Genomic DNA, 22,272 nt, shown 5'->3' with positions numbered 1-22,272 from the left:
TTTCTTTTCTACTCAGAAATATCTATTAAATACTTTCCTTTGAGAAATATATTTTGACATTATTGTCTGTCTCTGAAAGTTGGTCTGTGTGCTTTGTCTTTTTGGCTTCTAGGTAGGAATCTATCACCCTGAAAACAATGAGAACCAGTGATCCTGGAGATTTTGGAAAAGGAGAGAATGCTCAATCAGACATCAGCTCAAGGTATGGCTCTCCACACCAGAGACTCATTGTTCTACAACAGGGCTTTTGGACATATTTCTTTTCTACTCAGTAATATCTAATAAAGAAATACTTTCCTTCGAGAAATATATTTTGACATTATTGTCTGTCTCTGAGAGTAGATCTGTGTTTTGTTTTTTTGGCTTCTAGGTAGGAATCTATCACCCTGAAAACAATGAGAACCAGTGATCCTGGAGATTTTGGAAAAGGAGAGAATGCTCAATCAGACATCAGTCATCAGCTCAAGGTATGGCTCTCCACACCAGAGACTCATCATGCTACATCAGGGCTTTTAGACATATTTGTTTTCTACTCAGTAATATCTAATTAAGAAATACTTTGCTTTTGAGAAAGATACTCTGAAATTAATGTCTGTCTCTGAGAGTAGGTCTGTCTGTTTTTCTTGTTGGCTTCTTAGTAGCAAGCCATCACCCTTAACACAGAGCCAGAGATCCTTGAGATTTTGGAAAAGGAGAGAATGCTCAATCAGACATCAGTCATCAGCACAAGGTGTGGCTCTCCACACCAGAGACTCATTGTTCTACAACAGGGCTTTTTGACATTTCTTTTCTACTCAGTTATATCTAATAAAGAAATTCTTTCCTTTGAGAAATATATTTTGACATTATTGTCTGTCTCTGAGAGTAGGTCTGTGTATTTTTCTTGTTGGCTTCTTGGTAGCAAGCCATCACCCTCAAAACAATGAGAACCAGAGATCCTTGAGATTTTGGAAAAGGGGAAGGAGGACCAACAAGTCTGCTTGTCTGCTTTGGCATTCTGTCGTAATGGTTGGCATTTGTATAGTGCTTTGGATATAGGTGCTATATAAATGCCAAGCATTTGGACAGAATGCTCAAGCAGACATCATTCATCAGGTCAAGGTGTGGCTCTCCACACCAGAGACTCATTGTTCTACAACAGGGCTTTTTCACATATTTGTTTTCTACTCAGTAATATCTAATAAAGAAATACCTTCCTTTGAGAAATATATTTTGACATTATTGTCTGTCTCTGAGAGTAGGTCTCTTTGTTTTGTTTTTTTGGCTTCTTGGTAGCAAGCCATCACCCTTAAAACAGTCAGAGCCAGAGATCCTTGAGATTTTGGAAAAGGGGAAGGAGGACCAACAAGTCAGCTTGTCTGCTTGGGCATTCTGTCTTAATGGTTGGCATTTGTATAGTGCTTTGGATATAGGTGCTATATAAATGCCAAGCATTTGGACAGAATGCTCAAGCAGACGTCAGTCATCAGCTCAAGGTGTGGCTCTCCACACCAGAGACTCATTGTTCTACAACAGGTCTTTTTGACATATTTCTTTTCTACTCAGTAATATCTCATAAAGAAATACTTTGCTTTTGAGTTAGATACTGACATTAATGTCTGTCTCTGAGAGTAGGTCTGTGTGTTTTTCTTGTTGGCTTCTTAGTAGCAAGCCATCACCCTTAAAACAGTTAGAGCCAGAGATCCTTGAGATTTTGGAAAAGGAAGGAGGACAGAATGCTCAAGCAGACATCATTCATCCGGTCAAGGTGTGGCTCTCTACACCAGAGACTCATTGTTCTACAACAGGGCTTTTGGACATATTTTTTTTCTACTCAGTAATATCTAATAAAGAAATACTTTGCTTTTGAGTTAGATACTCTGCCATTAATATCTGTCTCTTGAGTGTAGGTGTGTGTGTGTTTCTTCTTGTTGGCTTCTAGGTAGCAAGCCATCACCCTGAAAACAATGAGAACCAGTGATCCTGGAGATTTTGGAAAAGGAGAGAATGCTCAATCAGACATCAATCATCAGTTCAAGGTGTGGCTCTCCACACCAGAGACTCATTGTTCTACAACAGGGCTTTTGGACATATTTCTTTTCTACTCAGTAATATCTAATAAAGAAATACTTTCCTTTGAGAAATATATTTTGATATTATTGTCTGTCTCTGAGAGTAGGTCTGTGTGTTTTGTCTTGTTGGCTTCTAGGTAGCAAGCCATCACCCTGAAAACAATGAGAACCAGTGATCTTGGAGATTTTGGAAAAGGAGAGAAGTCTCAAGCAGACATCAGTCATCAGCTTAAGGTGTGGCTCTCCTCACCAGAGACTCATTGTTCTACAACAGGGCTTTTTGACATATTTCTTTTCTACTCAGTAATATCTCATAAAGAAATAATTTGCTTTTGAGTTAGATACTCTGCCATTAATATCTGTCTCTGAGTGTAGGTCCATGTGTTTTGTCTTGATGGCTTCTAGGTAGCAAGCCATCACCCTGAAAACAATGAGAACCAGTGATCCTGGAGATTTTGGAAAAGGAGAGAATGCTCAATCAGACATCAATCATCAGTTCAAGGTGTGGCTCTCCACACCAGAGACTCATTGTTCTACAACAGGGCTTTTGGACATATTTCTTTTCTACTCAGTAATATCTAATAAAGAAATACTTTCCTTTGAGAAATATATTTTGACATTATTGTCTGTCTCTGAGAGTAGGTCTGTGTGTTTTGTTTTTTTGGCTTCTAGGTAGGAATCTATCACCCTGAAAACAATGAGAACCAGTGATCCTGGAGATTTTGGAAAAGGAGAGAATGCTCAATCAGACATCAGTCATCAGCTCAAGGTATGGCTCTCCACACCAGAGACTCATCATGCTACATCAGGGCTTGTTTTCTACTCAGTAATATCTAATTAAGAAATACTTTGCTTTTGAGAAAGATACTCTGACATTAATGTCTGTCTCTGAGAGTAGGTCTGTCTGTTTGTCTTGTTGGCTTCTTAGTAGCAAGCCATCAACCTTAACACAGAGCCAGAGATCCTTGAGATTTTGGAAAAGGAGAGAATGCTCAATCAGACATCAGTCATCAGCACAAGGTGTGGCTCTCCACACCAGAGACTCATTGTTCTACAACAGGGCTTTTGGACATATTTCTTTTCTACTCGGTAATATCTAATAAAGAAATTCTTTCCTTTGAGAAATATATTTTGACATTATTGTCTGTCTCTGAGAGTAGGTCTGTGTATTTTTCTTGTTGGCTTCTTGGTAGCAAGCCATCACCCTTAAAACAGTTAGAGCCAGAGATCCTTGAGATTTTGGAAAAGGGGAAGGAGGACCAACAAGTCTGCTTGTCTGCTTGGGCATTCTGTCTTAATGGTTGGCATTTGTATAGTGCTTTGGATATAGGTGCTATATAAATGCCAAGCTTTTGGACAGAATGCTCAAGCAGACATCATTCATCAGGTCAAGGTGTGGCTCTCCACACCAGAGACTCATTGTTCTACAAGAGGGCTTTTAGACATATTTGTTTTCTACTCAGTAATATCTCATAAAGAAATACTTCGCTGTTGAGTTAGATACTGACATTAATGTCTGTCTCTGAGAGTAGGTCTGTGTGTTTTTCTTGTTGGCTTCTTAGTAGCAAGCCATCACCCTGAAAACAATGAGAACCAGTGATCCTGGAGATTTTGGAAAAGGAGAGAATGCTCAATCAGACATCAGTCATCAGGTCAAGGTGTGGCTCTCCACAGCAGAGACTCATTTTTCTACAACAGGGCTTTTGGACATATTTCTTTTCTACTCAGAAATATCTATTAAAGAAATACTTTCCTTTGAGAAATATATTTTGACATTATTGTCTGTCTCTGAAAGTTGGTCTGTGTGTTTTGTCTTTTTGGCTTCTAGGTAGGAATCTATCACCCTGAAAACAATGAGAACCAGTGATCCTGGAGATTTTGGAAAAGGAGAGAATGCTCAATCAGACATCAGTCATCAGCTCAAGGTATGGCTCTCCACACCAGAGACTCATCATGCTACATCAGGGCTTTTAGACATATTTGTTTTCTACTCAGTAATATCTAATTAAGAAATACTTTACTTTTGAGAAAGATACTCTGACATTAATGTCTGTCTCTGAGAGTAGGTCTGTCTGTTTTTCTTGTTGGCTTCTTAGTAGCAAGCCATCACCCTTAACACAGAGCCAGAGATCCTTGAGATTTTGGAAAAGGAGAGAAGTCTCAAGCAGACATCAGTCATCAGCACAAGGTGTGGCTCTCCACACCAGAGACTCATTGTTCTACAACAGGGCTTTTTCACATATTTCTTTTCTACTCAGTTATATCTAATAAAGAAATACTTTCCTTTGAGAAATATATTTTGACATTATTGTCTGTCTCTGAGAGTAGGTCTGTGTATTTTTCTTGTTGGCTTCTTGGTAGCAAGCCATCACCCTTCAAACAGTTAGAGCCAGAGATCCTTGAGATTTTGGAAAAGGGGAAGGAGGACCAACAAGTCTGCTTGTCTGCTTGGGCATTCTGTCTTCATGGTTGGCATTTGTATAGTGCTTTGGATATAGGTGCTATATAAATGCCAAGCATTTGGACAGAATGCTCAAGCAGACATCATTCATCAGGTCAAGGTGTGGCTCTCCACACCAGAGACTCATTGTTCTACAACAGGGCTTTTTCACATATTTGTTTTCTACTCAGTAATATCTAATAAAGAAATACCTTCCTTTGAGAAATATATTTTGACATTATTGTCTGTCTCTGAGAGTAGGTCTGTGTGTTTTGTTTTTTTGGCTTCTAGGTAGGAATCTATCACCCTGAAAACAATGAGAACCAGTGATCCTGGAGATTTTGGAAAAGGAGAGAATGCTCAATCAGACATCAGTCATCAGCTCAAGGTATGGCTCTCCACACCAGAGACTCATCATGCTACATCAGGGCTTTTAGACATATTTGTTTTCTACTCAGTAATATCTAATTAAGAAATACTTTGCTTTTGAGAAAGATACTCTGACATTAATGTCTGTCTCTGAGAGTAGGTCTGTGTGTTTTTCTTGTTGGCTTCTTAGTAGCAAGCCATCACCCTTAACACAGAGCCAGAGATCCTTGAGATTTTGGAAAAGGAGAGAAGTCTCAAGCAGACATCAGTCATCAGCACAAGGTGTGGCTCTCCACACCAGAGACTCATTGTTCTACAACAGGGCTTTTTCACATATTTCTTTTCTACTCAGTTATATCTAATAAAGAAATACTTTCCTTTGAGAAATATATTTTGACATTATTGTCTGTCTCTGAGAGTAGGTCTGTGTATTTTTCTTGTTGGCTTCTTGGTAGCAAGCCATCACCCTTCAAACAGTTAGAGCCAGAGATCCTTGAGATTTTGGAAAAGGGGAAGGAGGACCAACAAGTCTGCTTGTCTGCTTGGGCATTCTGTCTTCATGGTTGGCATTTGTATAGTGCTTTGGATATAGGTGCTATATAAATGCCAAGCATTTGGACAGAATGCTCAAGCAGACATCATTCATCAGGTCAAGGTGTGGCTCTCCACACCAGAGACTCATTGTTCTACAACAGGGCTTTTTCACATATTTGTTTTCTACTCAGTAATATCTAATAAAGAAATACCTTCCTTTGAGAAATATATTTTGACATTATTGTCTGTCTCTGAGAGTAGGTCTGTGTGTTTTGTTTTTTTGGCTTCTAGGTAGGAATCTATCACCCTGAAAACAATGAGAACCAGTGATCCTGGAGATTTTGGAAAAGGAGAGAATGCTCAATCAGACATCAGTCATCAGCTCAAGGTATGGCTCTCCACACCAGAGACTCATCATGCTACATCAGGGCTTTTAGACATATTTGTTTTCTACTCAGTAATATCTAATTAAGAAATACTTTGCTTTTGAGAAAGATACTCTGACATTAATGTCTGTCTCTGAGAGTAGGTCTGTCTGTTTTTCTTGTTGGCTTCTTAGTAGCAAGCCATCACCCTTAACACAGAGCCAGAGATCCTTGAGATTTTGGAAAAGGAGAGAAGTCTCAAGCAGACATCAGTCATCCGCACAAGGTGTGGCTCTCCACACCAGAGACTCATTGTTCTACAACAGGGCTTTTTCACATATTTCTTTTCTACTCAGTTATATCTAATAAAGAAATACTTTCCTTTGAGAAATATATTTTGACATTATTGTCTGTCTCTGAGAGTAGGTCTGTGTATTTTTCTTGTTGGCTTCTTGGTAGCAAGCCATCACCCTTCAAACAGTTAGAGCCAGAGATCCTTGAGATTTTGGAAAAGGGGAAGGAGGACCAACAAGTCTGCTTGTCTGCTTGGGCATTCTGTCTTCATGGTTGGCATTTGTATAGTGCTTTGGATATAGGTGCTATATAAATGCCAAGCATTTGGACAGAATGCTCAAGCAGACATCATTCATCAGGTCAAGGTGTGGCTCTCCACACCAGAGACTCATTGTTCTACAACAGGGCTTTTTCACATATTTGTTTTCTACTCAGTAATATCTAATAAAGAAATACCTTCCTTTGAGAAATATATTTTGACATTATTGTCTGTCTCTGAGAGTAGGTCTGTGTGTTTTGTTTTTTTGGCTTCTAGGTAGGAATCTATCACCCTGAAAACAATGAGAACCAGTGATCCTGGAGATTTTGGAAAAGGAGAGAATGCTCAATCAGACATCAGTCATCAGCTCAAGGTATGGCTCTCCACACCAGAGACTCATCATGCTACATCAGGGCTTTTAGACATATTTGTTTTCTACTCAGTAATATCTAATTAAGAAATACTTTGCTTTTGAGAAAGATACTCTGACATTAATGTCTGTCTCTGAGAGTAGGTCTGTCTGTTTTTCTTGTTGGCTTCTTAGTAGCAAGCCATCACCCTTAACACAGAGCCAGAGATCCTTGAGATTTTGGAAAAGGAGAGAAGTCTCAAGCAGACATCAGTCATCAGCACAAGGTGTGGCTCTCCACACCAGAGACTCATTGTTCTACAACAGGGCTTTTTCACATATTTCTTTTCTACTCAGTTATATCTAATAAAGAAATACTTTCCTTTGAGAAATATATTTTGACATTATTGTCTGTCTCTGAGAGTAGGTCTGTGTATTTTTCTTGTTGGCTTCTTGGTTGCAAGCCATCACCCTTCAAACAGTTAGAGCCAGAGATCCTTGAGATTTTGGAAAAGGGGAAGGAGGACCAACAAGTCTGCTTGTCTGCTTGGGCATTCTGTCTTCATGGTTGGCATTTGTATAGTGCTTTGGATATAGGTGCTATATAAATGCCAAGCATTTGGACAGAATGCTCAAGCAGACATCATTCATCAGGTCAAGGTGTGGCTCTCCACACCAGAGACTCATTGTTCTACAACAGGGCTTTTTCACATATTTGTTTTCTACTCAGTAATATCTAATAAAGAAATACCTTCCTTTGAGAAATATATTTTGACATTATTGTCTGTCTCTGAGAGTAGGTCTGTGTGTTTTGTTTTTTTGGCTTCTAGGTAGGAATCTATCACCCTGAAAACAATGAGAACCAGTGATCCTGGAGATTTTGGAAAAGGAGAGAATGCTCAATCAGACATCAGTCATCAGCTCAAGGTATGGCTCTCCACACCAGAGACTCATCATGCTACATCAGGGCTTTTAGACATATTTGTTTTCTACTCAGTAATATCTAATTAAGAAATACTTTACTTTTGAGAAAGATACTCTGACATTAATGTCTGTCTCTGAGAGTAGGTCTGTCTGTTTTTCTTGTTGGCTTCTTAGTAGCAAGCCATCACCCTTAACACAGAGCCAGAGATCCTTGAGATTTTGGAAAAGGAGAGAAGTCTCAAGCAGACATCAGTCATCAGCACAAGGTGTGGCTCTCCACACCAGAGACTCATTGTTCTACAACAGGGCTTTTTCACATATTTCTTTTCTACTCAGTTATATCTAATAAAGAAATACTTTCCTTTGAGAAATATATTTTGACATTATTGCCTGTCTCTGAGAGTAGGTCTGTGTATTTTTCTTGTTGGCTTCTTGGTAGCAAGCCATCACCCTTCAAACAGTTAGAGCCAGAGATCCTTGAAATTTTGGAAAAGGGGAAGGAGGACCAACAAGTCTGCTTGTCTGCTTGGGCATTCTGTCTTCATGGTTGGCATTTGTATAGTGCTTTGGATATAGGTGCTATATAAATGCCAAGCATTTGGACAGAATGCTCAAGCAGACATCATTCATCAGGTCAAGGTGTGGCTCTCCACACCAGAGACTCATTGTTCTACAACAGGGCTTTTTCACATATTTGTTTTCTACTCAGTAATATCTAATAAAGAAATACCTTCCTTTGAGAAATATATTTTGACATTATTGTCTGTCTCTGAGAGTAGGTCTGTGTGTTTTGTTTTTTTGGCTTCTAGGTAGGAATCTATCACCCTGAAAACAATGAGAACCAGTGATCCTGGAGATTTTGGAAAAGGAGAGAATGCTCAATCAGACATCAGTCATCAGCTCAAGGTATGGCTTTCCACACCAGAGACTCATCATGCTACATCAGGGCTTTTAGACATATTTGTTTTCTACTCAGTAATATCTAATTAAGAAATACTTTGCTTTTGAGAAAGATACTCTGACATTAATGTCTGTCTCTGAGAGTAGGTCTGTCTGTTTTTCTTGTTGGCTTCTTAGTAGCAAGCCATCACCCTTAACACAGAGCCAGAGATCCTTGAGATTTTGGAAAAGGAGAGAAGTCTCAAGCAGACATCAGTCATCAGCACAAGGTGTGGCTCTCCACACCAGAGACTCATTGTTCTACAACAGGGCTTTTTCACATATTTCTTTTCTACTCAGTTATATCTAATAAAGAAATACTTTCCTTTGAGAAATATATTTTGACATTATTGTCTGTCTCTGAGAGTAGGTCTGTGTATTTTTCTTGTTGGCTTCTTGGTAGCAAGCCATCAGCCTTCAAACAGTTAGAGCCAGAGATCCTTGAGAATTTGGAAAAGGGGAAGGAGGACCAACAAGTCTGCTTGTCTGCTTGGGCATTCTGTCTTCATGGTTGGCATTTGTATAGTGCTTTGGATATAGGTGCTATATAAATGCCAAGCATTTGGACAGAATGCTCAAGCAGACATCATTCATCAGGTCAAGGTGTGGCTCTCCACACCAGAGACTCATTGTTCTACAACAGGGCTTTTTCACATATTTGTTTTCTACTCAGTAATATCTAATAAAGAAATACCTTCCTTTGAGAAATATATTTTGACATTATTGTCTGTCTCTGAGAGTAGGTCTGTGTGTTTTGTTTTTTTGGCTTCTAGGTAGGAATCTATCACCCTGAAAACAATGAGAACCAGTGATCCTGGAGATTTTGGAAAAGGAGAGAATGCTCAATCAGACATCAGTCATCAGCTCAAGGTATGGCTCTCCACACCAGAGACTCATCATGCTACATCAGGGCTTTTAGACATATTTGTTTTCTACTCAGTAATATCTAATTAAGAAATACTTTGCTTTTGAGAAAGATACTCTGACATTAATGTCTGTCTCTGAGAGTAGGTCTGTCTGTTTTTCTTGTTGGCTTCTTAGTAGCAAGCCATCACCCTTAACACAGAGCCAGAGATCCTTGAGATTTTGGAAAAGGAGAGAAGTCTCAAGCAGACATCAGTCATCAGCACAAGGTGTGGCTCTCCACACCAGAGACTCATTGTTCTACAACAGGGCTTTTTCACATATTTCTTTTCTACTCAGTTATATCTAATAAAGAAATACTTTCCTTTGAGAAATATATTTTGACATTATTGTCTGTCTCTGAGAGTAGGTCTGTGTATTTTTCTTGTTGGCTTCTTGGTAGCAAGCCATCACCCTTCAAACAGTTAGAGCCAGAGATCCTTGAGATTTTGGAAAAGGGGAAGGAGGACCAACAAGTCTGCTTGTCTGCTTGGGCATTCTGTCTTCATGGTTGGCATTTGTATAGTGCTTTGGATATAGGTGCTATATAAATGCCAAGCATTTGGACAGAATGCTCAAGCAGACATCATTCATCAGGTCAAGGTGTGGCTCTCCACACCAGAGACTCATTGTTCTACAACAGGGCTTTTTCACATATTTGTTTTCTACTCAGTAATATCTAATAAAGAAATACCTTCCTTTGAGAAATATATTTTGACATTATTGTCTGTCTCTGAGAGTAGGTCTGTGTGTTTTGTTTTTTTGGCTTCTAGGTAGGAATCTATCACCCTGAAAACAATGAGAACCAGTGATCCTGGAGATTTTGGAAAAGGAGAGAATTCGCAAGCAGACATCAGTCATCAGCTCAAGGTGTGGCTCTCCACACCAGAGACTCATTGTTCTACAACAGGTCTTTTTGACATATTTCTTTTCTACTCAGTAATATCTCATAAAGAAATACTTTGCTTTTGAGTTAGATACTGACATTAATGTCTGTCTCAGAGTAGGTCTGTGTGTTTTTCTTGTTGGCTTCTTAGTAGCAAGCCATCACCCTTAAAACAGTTAGAGCCAGAGATCCTTGAGATTTTGGAAAAGGAAGGAGGACAGAATGCTCAAGCAGACATCATTCATCAGGTCAAGGTGTGGCTCTCTATACCAGAGACTCATTGTTCTACAACAGGGCTTTTGGACATATTTCTTTTCTACTCAGTAATATCTAATAAAGAAATACTTTCCTTTGAGAAATATACTCTGACATTAATGTCTGTCTCTGAGAGTAGGTCTGTGTGTTTTTCTTGTTGGCTTCTTAGTAGCAAGCCATCAACCTTAACACAGAGCCAGAGATCCTTGAGATTTTGGAAAAGGAGAGAATGCTCAATCAGACATCAGTCATCAGCACAAGGTGTGGCTCTCCACACCAGAGACTCATTGTTCTACAACAGGGCTTTTTGACATATTTCTTTTCTACTCAGTTATATCTAATAAAGAAATTCTTTCCTTTGAGAAATATATTTTGACATTATTGTCTGTCTCTGAGAGTAGGTCTGTGTATTTTTCTTGTTGGCTTCTTGGTAGCAAGCCATCACCCTTAAAACAGTTAGAGCCAGAGATCCTTGAGATTTTGGAAAAGGGGAAGGAGGACCAACAAGTCTGCTTGTCTGCTTGGGCATTCTGTCTTAATGGTTGGCATTTGTATAGTGCTTTGGATATAGGTGCTATATAAATGCCAAGCTTTTGGACAGAATGCTCAAGCAGACATCATTCATCAGGTCAAGGTGTGGCTCTCCACACCAGAGACTCATTGTTCTACAAGAGGGCTTTTAGACATATTTGTTTTCTACTCAGTAATATCTCATAAAGAAATACTTCGCTGTTGAGTTAGATACTAACATTAATGTCTGTCTCTGAGAGTAGGTCTGTGTGTTTTTCTTGTTGGCTTCTTAGTAGCAAGCCATCACCCTCAAAACAATGAGAACCAGAGATCCTTCAGATTTTGGAAAAGGAGAGAATGCTCAAGCAGACATCAGTCATCAGCTCAAGGTGTGGCTCTCCACAGCAGAGACTCATCATGCTACACTAGGGCTTTTTGACATATTTGTTTTCTACTCAGTAATATCTCATTAAGAAATACTTTGCTTTTGAGAAAGATATTCTGACTTTAATGTCTGTCTCTGATAGTAGGTCTGTGTGTTTTTCTTGTTGGCTTCTTAGTTGCAAGCCATCACCCTTAAAACAGTCAAAGCCAGAGATCCTTGAGATTTTGGAAAAGGGCAAGGAGGACAGAATGCTCAAGCAGCCATCATTCATCAGGTCAAGGTGTGGCTCTCCACAGCAGAGACTCATTTTTCTACAACAGGGCTTTTGGACATATTTCTTTTCTACTCAGAAATATCTAATAAAGAAATACTATCCTTTGAGAAATAAATTCTGACATTAATATCTGTCTCTGAGAGTAGGTCTGTGTGTTTTTCTTGTTGGCTTCTTAATAGCAAGCCATCACCCTTAGAACAGTTAGAGCCAGAGATCCTTGAGATTTTGGAAAAGGAAGGAGGACAGAATGCTCAAGCAGACATCATTCATCAGGTCAAGGTGTGGCTCTCCACACCAGAGACTCATTGTTCTACAACAGGGCTTTTAGACATATTTGTTTTCTACTCAGTAATATCTCATAAAGTAATACTTCGCTGTTGAGTTAGATACTGACATTAATGTCTGTCTCTGAGAGTAGGTCTGTGTATTTTTCTTGTTGGCTTCTTGGTAGCAAGCCATCACCCTTAAAACAGTTAGAGCCAGAGATCCTTGAGATTTTGGAAAAGGAAGGAGGACAGAATGCTCAAGCAGACATCATTCATCAGGTGAAGGTGTGGCTCTCCACAGCAGAGACTCATTGTTCTACAACAGGGCTTTTGGACATATTTCTTTTCTACTCAGTAATATCTAATAAAGAAATAATTTGCTTTTGAGTTAGATACTCTGCCATTAATATCTGTCTCTGAGTGTAGGTCCATGTGTTTTGTCTTGATGGCTTCTAGGTAGCAAGCCATCACCCTGAAAACAATGACAACCAGTGATCCTGGAGATTTTGGAAAAGGAGAGAATGCTCAATCAGACATCAATCATCAGTTCAAGGTGTGGCTCTCCACACCAGAGACTCATTGTTCTACAACAGGGCTTTTGGACATATTTCTTTTCTACTCAGTAATATCTAATAAATAAATACTTTCCTTTGAGAAATATATTTTGATATTATTGTCTGTCTCTGAGAGTAGGTCTGTGTGTTTTGTCTTGTTGGCTTCTAGGTAGCAAGCCATCACCCTGAAAACAATGAGAACCAGTGATCTTGGAGATTTTGGAAAAGGAGAGAAGTCTCAAGCAGACATCAGTCATCAGCTTAAGGTGTGGCTCTCCTCACCAGAGACTCATTGTTCTACAACAGGGCTTTTTGACATATTTCTTTTCTACTCAGTAATATCTCATGAAGAAATAATTTGCTTTTGAGTTAGATACTCTGCCATTAATATCTGTCTCTGAGTGTAGGTCCATGTGTTTTGTCTTGATGGCTTCTAGGTAGCAAGCCATCACCCTGAAAACAATGACAACCAGTGATCCTGGAGATTTTGGAAAAGGAGAGAATGCTCAATCAGACATCAATCATCAGTTCAAGGTGTGGCTCTCCACACCAGAGACTCATTGTTCTACAACAGGGCTTTTGGACATATTTCTTTTCTACTCAGTAATATCTAATAAAGAAATACTTTCCTTTGAGAAATATATTTTGACATTATTGTCTGTCTCTGAGAGTAGGTCTGTGTGTTTTGTTTTTTTGGCTTCTAGGTAGGAATCTATCACCCTGAAAACAATGAGAACCAGTGATCCTGGAGATTTTGGAAAAGGAGAGAATGCTCAATCAGACATCAGTCATCAGCTCAAGGTATGGCTCTCCACACCAGAGACTCATCATGCTACATCAGGGCTTTTAGACATATTTGTTTTCTACTCAGTAATATCTAATTAAGAAATACTTTGCTTTTGAGAAAGATACTCTGACATTAATGTCTGTCTCTGAGAGAAGGTCTGTCTGTTTTTCTTGTTGGCTTCTTAGTAGCAAGCCATCACCCTTAACACAGAGCCAGAGATCCTTGAGATTTTGGAAAAGGAGAGAAGTCTCAAGCAGACATCAGTCATCAGCACAAGGTGTGGCTCTCCACACCAGAGACTCATTGTTCTACAACAGGGCTTTTTCACATATTTCTTTTCTACTCAGTTATATCTAATAAAGAAATACTTTCCTTTGAGAAATATATTTTGACATTATTGTTTGTCTCTGAGAGTAGGTCTGTGTATTTTTCTTGTTGGCTTCTTGGTAGCAAGCCATCACCCTTCAAACAGTTAGAGCCAGAGATCCTTGAGATTTTGGAAAAGGGGAAGGAGGACCAACAAGTCTGCTTGTCTGCTTGGGCATTCTGTCTTCATGGTTGGCATTTGTATAGTGCTTTGGATATAGGTGCTATATAAATGCCAAGCATTTGGACAGAATGCTCAAGCAGACATCATTCATCAGGTCAAGGTGTGGCTCTCCACACCAGAGACTCATTGTTCTACAACAGGGCTTTTTCACATATTTGTTTTCTACTCAGTAATATCTAATAAAGAAATACCTTCCTTTGAGAAATATATTTTGACATTATTGTCTGTCTCTGAGAGTAGGTCTGTGTGTTTTGTTTTTTTGGCTTCTAGGTAGGAATCTATCACCCTGAAAACAATGAGAACCAGTGATCCTGGAGATTTTGGAAAAGGAGAGAATGCTCAATCAGACATCAGTCATCGGCTCAAGGTATGGCTCTCCACACCAGGGACTCATCATGCTACATCAGGGCTTTTAGACATATTTGTTTTCTACTCAGTAATATCTAATTAAGAAATACTTTACTTTTGAGAAAGATACTCTGACATTAATGTCTGTCTCTGAGAGTAGGTCTGTCTGTTTTTCTTGTTGGCTTCTTAGTAGCAAGCCATCACCCTTAACACAGAGCCAGAGATCCTTGAGATTTTGGAAAAGGAGAGAAGTCTCAAGCAGACATCAGTCATCAGCACAAGGTGTGGCTCTCCACACCAGAGACTCATCATGCTACATCAGGGCTTTTAGACATATTTGTTTTCTACTCAGTAATATCTAATTAAGAAATACTTTGCTTTTGAGAAAGATACTCTGACATTAATGTCTGTCTCTGAGAGTAGGTCTGTCTGTTTTTCTTGTTGGCTTCTTAGTAGCAAGCCATCACCCTTAACACAGAGCCAGAGATCCTTGAGATTTTGGAAAAGGAGAGAAGTCTCAAGCAGACATCAGTCATCAGCACAAGGTGTGGCTCTCCACACCAGAGACTCATTGTTCTACAACAGGGCTTTTTCACATATTTCTTTTCTACTCAGTTATATCTAATAAAGAAATACTTTCCTTTGAGAAATATATTTTGACATTATTGTCTGTCTCTGAGAGTAGGTCTGTGTATTTTTCTTGTTGGCTTCTTGGTAGCAAGCCATCACCCTTCAAACAGTTAGAGCCAGAGATCCTTGAGATTTTGGAAAAGGGGAAGGAGGACCAACAAGTCTGCTTGTCTGCTTGGGCATTCTGTCTTCATGGTTGGCATTTGTATAGTGCTTTGGATATAGGTGCTATATAAATGCCAAGCATTTGGACAGAATGCTCAAGCAGACATCATTCATCAGGTCAAGGTGTGGCTCTCCACACCAGAGACTCATTGTTCTACAACAGGGCTTTTTCACATATTTGTTTTCTACTCAGTAATATCTAATAAAGAAATACCTTCCTTTGAGAAATATATTTTGACATTATTGTCTGTCTCTGAGAGTAGGTCTGTGTGTTTTGTTTTTTTGGCTTCTAGGTAGGAATCTATCACCCTGAAAACAATGAGAACCAGTGATCCTGGAGATTTTGGAAAAGGAGAGAATGCTCAATCAGACATCAGTCATCAGCTCAAGGTATGGCTCTCCACACCAGAGACTCATCATGCTACATCAGGGCTTTTAGACATATTTGTTTTCTACTCAGTAATATCTAATTAAGAAATACTTTGCTTTTGAGAAAGATACTCTGACATTAATGTCTGTCTCTGAGAGTAGGTCTGTCTGTTTTTCTTGTTGGCTTCTTAGTAGCAAGCCATCACCCTTAACACAGAGCCAGAGATCCTTGAGATTTTGGAAAAGGAGAGAAGTCTCAAGCAGACATCAGTCATCAGCACAAGGTGTGGCTCTCCACACCAGAGACTCATTGTTCTACAACAGGGCTTTTTCACATATTTCTTTTCTACTCAGTTATATCTAATAAAGAAATACTTTCCTTTGAGAAATATATTTTGACATTATTGTCTGTCTCTGAGAGTAGGTCTGTGTATTTTTCTTGTTGGCTTCTTGGTAGCAAGCCATCACCCTTCAAACAGTTAGAGCCAGAGATCCTTGAGATTTTGGAAAAGGGGAAGGAGGACCAACAAGTCTGCTTGTCTGCTTGGGCATTCTGTCTTCATGGTTGGCATTTGTATAGTGCTTTGGATATAGGTGCTACATAAATGCCAAGCATTTGGACAGAATGCTCAAGCAGACATCATTCATCAGGTCAAGGTGTGGCTCTCCACACCAGAGACTCATTGTTCTACAACAGGGCTTTTTCACATATTTGTTTTCTACTCAGTAATATCTAATAAAGAAATACCTTCCTTTGAGAAATATATTTTGACATTATTGTCTGTCTCTGAGAGTAGGTCTGTGTGTTTTGTTTTTTTGGCTTCTAGGTAGGAATCTATCACCCTGAAAACAATGAGAACCAGTGATCCTGGAGATTTTGGAAAAGGAGAGAATTCGCAAGCAGACATCAGTCATCAGCTCAAGGTGTGGCTCTCCACACCAGAGACTCATTGTTCTACAACAGGTCTTTTTGACATATTTCTTTTCTACTCAGTAATATCTCATAAAGAAATACTTTGCTTTTGAGTTAGATACTGACATTAATGTCTGTCTCTGAGAGTAGGTCTGTGTGTTTTTCTTGTTGGCTTCTTAGTAGCAAGCCATCACCCTTAAAACAGTTAGAGCCAGAGATCCTTGAGATTTTGGAAAAGGAAGGAGGACAGAATGCTCAAGCAGACATCATTCATCAGGTCAAGGTGTGGCTCTCTATACCAGAGACTCATTGTTCTACAACAGGGCTTTTGGACATATTTCTTTTCTACTCAGTAATATCTAATAAAGAAATACTTTCCTTTGAGAAATATATTTTGACATTATTGTCTGTCTCTGAAAGTTGGTCTGTGTGTTTTGTCTTTTTGGCTTCGAGGTAGGAATCTATCACCCTGAAAACAATGAGACCCAGTGATCCTGGAGATTTTGGAAAAGGAGAGAATGCTCAATCAGACATCAATCATCAGTTCAAGGTGTGGCTCTCCACACCAGAGACTCATTGTTCTACAACAGGGCTTTTTGACATCTTTCTTTTCTACTCAGTAATATCTCATAAAGAAATTCTTTGCCTTTGAGTCAGATACTCTGCCATTAATATCTGTCTCTGAGTGTAGGTGTGTGTGTTTTGTCTTGTTGGCTTCTAGGTAGCAAGCCATCACCCTGAAAACAATGAGAACCAGTGATCCTGGAGATTTTGGAAAAGGAGAGAATGCTCAATCAGACATCAATCATCAGTTCAAGGTGTGGCTCTCCACACCAGAGACTCATTGTTCTACAACAGGGCTTTTGGACATCTTTCTTTTCTACTCAGTAATATCTCATAAAGAAATACTTTGCTTTTGAGTTAGATACTCTGCCATTAATATCTGTCTCTTGAGTGTAGGTGTGTGTGTGTTTCTTCTTGTTGGCTTCTAGGTAGCAAGCCATCACCCTGAAAACAATGAGAACCAGTGATCCTGGAGATTTTGGAAAAGGAGAGAATGCTCAATCAGACATCAATCATCAGTTCAAGGTGTGGCTCTCCACACCAGAGACTCATTGTTCTACAACAGGGCTTTTTGACTTCTTTCTTTTCTACTCAGTAATATCTCATAATGAAATTCTTTGCCTTTGAGTCAGATACTCTGCCATTAATATCTGTCTCTGAGTGTAGGTGTGTGTGTTTTGTCTTGTTGGCTTCTAGGTAGCAAGCCATCACCCTGAAAACAATGAGAACCAGTGATCCTGGAGATTTTGGAAAAGGAGAGAATGCTCAAGCAGACATCAGTCATCAGCTCAAGGTGTGGCTCTCCACACCAGAGACTCATTGTTCTACAACAGGGCTTTTGGACATATTTCTTTTCTACTCGGTACTATCTAATAAAGAAATACTTTCCTTTGAGAAATATATTTTGACATTATTGTCTGTCTCTGAGAGTTGGTCTGTGTGTTTCTTTTTTTTGGCTTCTAGGTAGGACTCTATCACCCTGAAAACAATGAGAACCACTGATCCTGGAGATTTTGGAAAAGGAGAGAAGTCTCAAGCAGACATCAGTCATCAGCTTAAGGTGTGGCTCTCCTCACCAGAGACTCATTGTTCTACAACAGGGCTTTTTGACATATTTCTTTTCTACTCAGTAATATCTCATAAAGAAATAATTTGCTTTTGAGTTAGATACTCTGCCATTAATATCTGTCTCTGAGTGTAGGTCCATGTGTTTTGTCTTGATGGCTTCTAGGTAGCAAGCCATCACCCTGAAAATAATGAGAACCAGTGTTCCTGGAGATTTTGGAAAAGGAGAGAATACTCAAGCAGACATCAATCATCAGCTCAAGGTGTGTCTCTCCACAGCAGAGACTCATCATGCTACATCAGGGCTTTTAGACATATTTGTTATCTACTCAGTAATATCTAATTATGAAATACTTTGCTTTTGATAAATATATTTTGACATTACTGTCTGTCTCTGAGAGTAGGTCTGTGTGTTTTTCTTGTTGGCTTCTTAGTTGCAAGCCATCACCCTTAAAACAGTTAGAGCCAGAGATCCTTGAGATTTTGGAAAAGGGGAAGGAGGACAGAATGCTTATGCAGACATCATTCATCAGCTCAAGGTGTGGCTCTCCACACCAGAGAATCATTGTTCTACAACAGGGCTTTTAGACATACTTCTATTCTACTCAGTTATATCTAATAAAGAAATACTTTCCTTTGAGAAATATATTCTGACATTAATGTCCGTCTCTGAGTGTAGGTCTGTGTGTTTAGTTTTTTTGGCTTCTAGGTAGGAATCTATCACCCTGAAAATAATGAGAACCAGAGATCCTGGAGATTTTGGAAAAGGAGAGAATGCTCAATCAGACCTCAGACATCAGCTCAAGGTGTGGCTCTCCACAGCAGAGACTCATCATGCTACATCAGGGCTTTTAGACATATTTCTTTTCTACTCAGTAATATCTCATAAAGAAATACTTTGCTTTTGAGTTAGATATTCTGACATTAATGTCTGTCTCTGAGCATATGTCCGTGTTTTTTTCTCTTTTTGGCTTCCAGGTAGCAAGCCATCACCTTCAAAACAATAAGAACCAGAGATCCTTGAGATTTTGGAAAAGGAGAGAACTCCAGCAGGCATCAGTCATCAGCTCAACGTGTGGCTCTCCACACCAGAGACTCATTGTTCTACAACAGGGCTTTCAGACATATTTCTTTTCTACTCAGTAATATCTAATAAAGAAATACTTACCTTTGAGAAATATATTCTGACATTAATGTCTTTCTCTGAGTGTTGTTCTGTGTGTTTTGTTTTGTTGGCTTCTAGGTAGGAAACCATCACCCTCAAAACAATGAGAACCAGAGATTCTGCAGATTTTGGAAATAGAGGAGGAGAGAATGCTGGAGCCGACATCAGTTATCAGGTCAAGGTGTGGCTCTCCACAGCAGAGACTCATCGTTCTTCATCAGGGCATTTAGACATATTCATTTTCTTCTCAGAAATGTCTCAATGAAATACTTAGCTTTTGAGTTCGATACTCAGCCATTATCACTCTGATCAGTCAGGTTTTTTTCAGGACTGCTTCGCTATTGATAATATTCTACATATGTCATTACTTATATTTATGAAGTACTGCAGACAGATATTCTTTGTGCAGTGTTATCCTTAGATGCTGCTTAGGCATTTGATCGACTGGAGTGAGTTATTGTGGTTGATTTTGGAAACTTTTAATTTGGGGATACATTTTGACAATATGATGTGCATACTTTTTTCTAATCTATCTGCCATGGTCTCCTCAAGTGGTCTAGACCCCATTTCCTTTTCCATTCAATGGGGCACACGCCACGGCTGCCCTCTTCCACCCTCTCTTTTTATTCTGTCTTTGGTATCGTTAGCCCGGTACTTGAGACAAAACTTTACCTTCCCAATACAGTAAAGTCATCTTCACATGTTAAATCTCTTCATGCAGATGATGTGCTCATATATATGACAGATATTCAAAGATCAATCTCAAATGTTCTGACAGTACTTGAGAATTTTCGAAGGCTCTCTGGGTACAAGATCAATTGGACAAAATCACCATTACTTTTACTCAACTTACACTATTACAGACACACAACACAAACACCGCAACACAACATGCTTTACATTTGACCAAAAACAGTAATGGTAATAAACAACTCACAGCGAGTGCATTTAAAAATGTTTTACCGCTTAAAAGTTTACCTGGGTCCGTTTGATCCTGGTGCCACAACCAAACAGGAAGTGAAGGGAACCAGGTGGTATTTCTGGAGGGGTGTTAGCGGGAGCTACCACCTGTTTGATTTGTGTAAGAGGGGAATTTGAACGGTACATGGATGATTGTTTTAATTTATTTTTAGTACCCCTTTGTTGTTCTTGTGTGTTTAGCTGTTTATTATTATTGTTATGGCCATGTTTGTTATCTTCTGTTTGTTTTCTGTTTTATTTTGTTAATTGATTTTATTTATTTTTTGTTCATGGAAGGTGCCAGGTGGGAGGGGCTATGGCCATTAGCTCCAGGAGAGAGTTGAGTGGAGAGTTTTTTTCTTTTTTTTGAGAGTTGGACTTGGTGTGCTTTGTCATGGGCCTACTATTCAGGCATAGCCGAAGTACATGGCATTTTCATTTTCATTTTCTTTTGTTTGTGTTGCTCAGTTTTCTTCGTAAGTTTATTATTATTCTTATTATAATTTATTTTATTTTTTTTGTCTTTGTCACTGTAAATATTTCTGCACTGCCACCATCGCACCTGTGAATAAACTAGACCTTCAGCACCTCATCACCGCAGTCCCTCGTCCTTCGTGTCCTCCACCCTCGGTGCACCCTAACACGTTCATTCAGGATGTTTTATAGACCGCCACCACATTCGACAGTTCAGGAGGGCGAGGCTGCACCTGATTCCCGGATGACAAGCCAGAGGAGAAGTGTGCAGCAATTCAAGGATCTGAGGCCGGACGGGCCGACCGAGCCCGACCGAGCTATAGAGCCGATTAGCCAGAGCAGATGGTGTAGCTGGGAGCGGGTGTCAGGCTTGATATTCTTGGATGATAAGTATGGGTGAAATTGAACCGATTGAAGAATAGGGACCAGTGGGGATTGAGTCTCTTAGCTGACTTGAGGTACTCCAAGTTACGATGATCCTTCCAGACAACGAACAGGACAGACAAGCCCTCCAATATTTGGCGCCATTCCTCAAAAAGGCACAAGGGTGCATCTTGTTGTCCAGGGCTCTTTGAGAAAGTACCGCTCTGACGCCTGTGTCGGAGGCGTCCACCATAAGGTTCATCTACTTATCCAGGTTCCGCATGGAGAGAACACAGGCAGTGGAAGCGTCTCTTGAGTTGTTGAAAGGTGTGCTCGGCATCGGGAGAAAAGCAGAAAGTTATCTTGCTAGAAGGTAGAACCGTCAGAGGGGCACCGGCCGAGCTATAGTTTCGGATAAAGCAGCGGTAGAAATTGGCAAAGGCCAGGAACCTCTGAAGCTCCTTGCGGTTGGCAGGTTATGGCCAATCAGCAACAGCCCTTGTTTTCTCCAGATCCATTTCTAAATGCCCTCTGGAGACCACGAAGCCGATGAACTAGACCATTGTACTAGACCATTGTACGGTGGAACTCGCATTTCTCCGCCTTGATGAATAGCCAAATCTCCAGCAGGCGTTGGAGAAATTGATGAATGACATTACCAAGTACATGTAGGGGTCCTCGCACGGGACTCCAAATTATGTAGGGTCCTCGCACGGGCCGCCAAATAACGCAGGGATTTTACTCTCTACGAAACCGGGGCGCCAGTTAAACGTTGTGTAGCAGTATAACTGCAAAAAGTAATCAGTCTCATAAAATTACTATTATCAGAAATATCTAACCACAAATTTAGTATTTTAATTAATAATTAAAATAACCAATATTAATGATTAAACATACCGATAACCTGAAGGTTGGAAGTTCTTCGAAAGACTGCTTTAACTCGGCTCTCATGTCTATGCGATTCCAAAACGGACACCGGGGTTTAATAAAATATATTTATTAAACAAACGTAAAACACAGAACAGATAAACTAACGGGAAGTTTAGTTGGGTAAATTAGTAGGTTACGTTAGGGCGTGTATGTGTGTGTGTGGGCGCGTGCGAGCGCGCGTGTCGCTTGAACCAAGGAAAAGTGGGAGTAGCTAGCTTGAGTAAGCTAGAGTTCTGGGTATGGTAATGAGTTAGAGTTAGCTGTGAGATGGGACTACTTGAGTAGTTTTACTCTATATATGCGCAAAAGACGGCGAATCAATTCACGTACATATATATGTAGCTAACCAAACACATTACAGTAGTAGGGTGGTAAATATAGAAACACAGATTCACAAAAACAGTTAAGACTAAACTAAACACTGGCTATGCC

Source organism: Conger conger, chromosome 7, assembly GCF_963514075.1.
Source record: "Conger conger chromosome 7, fConCon1.1, whole genome shotgun sequence".
Lineage (NCBI taxonomy): Eukaryota > Metazoa > Chordata > Actinopteri > Anguilliformes > Congridae > Conger > Conger conger.
The sequence above is the reverse complement of the archived record's forward strand: the minus strand, read 5'-3'. Positions refer to the sequence as shown.